The sequence below is a fragment of the Mycetomoellerius zeteki genome, unplaced genomic scaffold, assembly GCF_001594055.1.
Source record: "Mycetomoellerius zeteki isolate Tzet28-1 unplaced genomic scaffold, Tzet1.0 scaffold386, whole genome shotgun sequence".
Taxonomy (NCBI): Eukaryota; Metazoa; Arthropoda; class Insecta; order Hymenoptera; family Formicidae; genus Mycetomoellerius; species Mycetomoellerius zeteki.
In genome coordinates, this window is record NW_017257377.1 from 678 (window position 1) to 4,681 (window position 4,004).

The window sequence follows — 4,004 nt, forward strand, 5'->3', positions numbered from 1 at the left end:
ATTGTTGCGGCGCGATCGCGGTACGCGGCGCGGCGATTTGCGAAATGTCGCTTCCCCGATGCAATGGAGAAGCGCGGAGTAATCAAGGGCCGTCGACCCCAAGAACGCTTGGAAGGGTGGAGAACACTCCATCCTTAACTCGTGTCGAGGCCCGCGGCTTTTATGGTGATCGGTAATAACGGTGAGTGGAGCCGGGAGCGGTCCGTTGTGTCGTTGTCGGGAACGCCCAACGGTGACCGAGAACGATCCCTCGACTACCTTTTCTTACGATCACGTTTGGCCGAAGTGGAATCGGGTGGAGGAGCGGGTAGCGGATCGTTACCGAGAACACTCGGCAGTGACTGAGAACAATCCCTCAACCACTTTGGCTTACGATTCTCTACCGGTGAGTCGGCTTTCGCGGCGCTGTCGAGAACGCTCGACGGTGACCGGGAACTGTCTCCCGACCGCTCTTGTGCTTTGAAATGCCAGGAACAATCTCGTGGATCGGTATCGGAGCAAGGCTCGGAGAGGCAAAAAAGGAGACGAGTCTGTTACTTGCCTCGTCTTTTATACTAACTGTCGTTCCCGCTCGTATTGTTCCGGAGTAAATCGGCGCTTTTCGCTAGTGAACAATACGAGCGGGGGTTGACGTGGTTCGGCCCGGTTCGCGTATGTTCGCCGGTCTTCGGCGGAGCGGCGGTTTCCCGTGGGTTGCCTCGCGGCGTTTCGCGGGTCACGAATCGCCGGTGGTACCTGTGAATTATCTTTGGCTTGTTTAAAATAATGTGGGCGCACCGCGCCCTCCTCGCTGCTGCCCCTAATGGCGGGGTGCAGCGGCATCCGACGGAAGACCGGTCGGGAATGATGCATTGCGGGTGCATCGTTACAAACATATGATGTCCCGGAACCTGTCAATCTGTCAATGTCCTGGAAGAATATGTGTCCTGGAATCTGCCAATCTGTGAGTGTCCTGGAAACTGCCAAATTTGTTTTTTTTTTTCGAAAACGAGTAAAAATACATTAATTTTACTTGAACGGAAGGTAGAAAACAACAAAAGAGGCTTCATAAAATTGTTTTTAACTATTTCTATTTTCGGTCCCAGAAACTGTCCCTGGACATATATATATATGTATCTCATATAGTCGTTTTGTACAGATATTTTTATATACATACCTATTAGCTCGTATTTGATTTATTTATTTTTATGCAACTTACAACGAGATTTACAAGTTACTCGTAGAATATAAAGTACCTTTATTTTTTATTGTGAAGCAATAATGCTAACATGTTTGTCGTTATGTTTATGTGTTCTCTTATTTTTTTATTTTATATATTACTTTTCATAATATTTTATTATTCAGGTATAATATAGTATAATATAATATAGCATCTTGCACAATATAATATAGCATCTGTTTGGAATTTACTTATAAGCCCCGCTTGAAACAATCTATAATTCGCGATTAAATTCGAACTAAAATTCTATTTATAAAATAATTTGTTGTCATATATTTTAAATATATATGTGTACATATTCTGACATACGTGTATTTTTGTAGATGCGCATTTTATTTTTTTCAAATGTTTTCTATGTGTTACACGCAAAATTATTAAAAAATCTGTTCCGGATTTGATTGCAAATTGTAGATTACCTATAATGGGTTTTAGACAATAAATATTTGTAATCCTTCTTAATTTGTTTCTTATTTTCCCCAAAACATTTTTTTTTTAATAAATACGCAAATATTTATAATAGTTCATCCTGTAAGTGAGTATTATTCACTTAAATGATCTTTGCATACAAATTTGGAACAATAAACAGCAGACACAAATACAAAGTTACTTTTCGTTAAAATCACAGTTAGAGTAGTGAGAAAAATGGAAAGCAAGGAAAGCATCTTTCCTATCTAATCGAATCTTAAATGAAATGAAGTATGTAGGGTATACTCAGTAAAGGTTGCAACATTTTTATAAAGGGTTTTGAAATGCAGCTTACTTTCACACACACGCACGCACGCACGCACGCACGCACGCACGCACGCACGCACGCACGCACACAGAGCGGTTGGTTCTTACTTATGCATCTTGAAAGTTCTTATGCATTCTTAGAAAAATTGTTGCAACCTTTTAATTGCTGATTATACATGTATATTTTTTCAAGCTTAAATTACGTAGGTTTTTTACCTTTTAATCAGACAAAGTTTAATATGAATAGAGAAGACCAGCGTTTATAATTATTTTATTCAAAACAAGTGAGCGATCAATTGTAGTATTTCTAATCAAAATAATTTGTAATCACTAGAAATCTGCTAATTATACAGGGTGTCTCAAAAAAACGGATCGAAACACAATGGGGACGTAGATTGGATCAAGGGGAACAAAACAGTTTTGTACCATTTTGCAGTTGACGCAATATTTAACAAGATATTAACGTTTAAAGATAGGCGAATACAAGCGTGCGACCAGCCTACTGCTCATGTACTGCTGCCGGCAGGACGGCCTACCATCCCCACCGATCGCATGTCGCGCCGGCCGGGGGGCGTGGGCGGGTCGCGAGGTGCGGGTATAGCCTGGCAAGCGAGCCACTCAGAACGGCGCGCATGGGGAGGAGAAGGATAGCGCTTGAGCAGTAGGCTGGTCGGACGCTTGTATTCGCCTATCTTTAAACGTTAATATCTCGTTAAATATTGCGTCAACTGCAAAATGGTACAAAACTGTTTTGTTCCCCTTGATCCAATCTACGTCCTCATTGTGTTTCGATCCGTTTTTTTGAGACACCCTGTATATGCTATCGCGAGAAATCATTGTGCAATCAGATGAAATCGTTTACAATCAGATAAAATCATTGTGCAATTAGATGAAATCATTATACAATCAAATGAAATCATTATACAATCAGATGAAATTATTTGCAATCATATAAAATCGTTTATAATCAGATGAAATCATTTGAAATCGGATGAAATCATTTGAAATCGGATGAAATCATTTGAAATCGGATGAAATCATTTGAAATCGTATGAAATCAAATGAAATTATGTAATCAGTGGGATAACATTTCAGCTAGTGGTTACCCCCTCGAGATCCCATCATAAATAATAAAAACACTTTCACTAAAACGTTACTACGTCGGAGACATCGGGTCGTGCCAACAAAAAATGATCACCATAAAACTAGAGTCCCTATACTAAAAGTCTGGTCAATCTTATTCGATTTTTCATTGGTTCTGAAGCAATATGGCGGAACCAATGGATGCAGTCACATCCTCACTTTAAATATCATTAGCGCGCACAAAATATGAAATGAAAAAAGAAAAACAGATATTTGTTTTAATAGAATTATTATTAAAAATGAGAAAATAATACATTTTAAACAATAATGAACGATTTATCATTAATATTAATACATTTTAATTAATCTCGGTAGTCTCGGTAGTCTAAAGGCTTAGGACGCTCGCACGGAATGCAAGAGATCCGGGTTCGACTCCCGGCCGAGGCATTATTTTTCGCAATAAGTTTTATTACAGTTTTTAAGTTGGGGAATTTGGGGGGATTATTAATATTTTCAGATTTGATTGCGTTGAAAGTCCGACAACCATATCGGCACGCATTTATCATTTCTGAAATTAATTCATTTAAATGAATTTACAATAGTTCAACATCTTAACGTTCTGACCGTTATGGCGCTTCTTAATTTAAAATTATTATGTTTAACATTAGCGGTCTTTCAATCTTATTTTAATTAATATTATTTAATAATGGAATGCATTGCCATGGTCTTACTGCTAAATACTGATTTTTTTAATACCTCTTTTTTGCATAAAATTCTAACTCGAAATCGGATAAAATATTTCATTATTTTGTTAAATAGATTATGGCAATTGTGTCATATCGTATATCAACCATTTTTCGAGTAAAAAATTTAATTAAATTACAGTTTATGTTTTTAAAATAAGGAGTATATTTTCGTATAATAATTTCCATTTGATAAAAATAATTAAATGTTTCGTCGTTTACAAAAA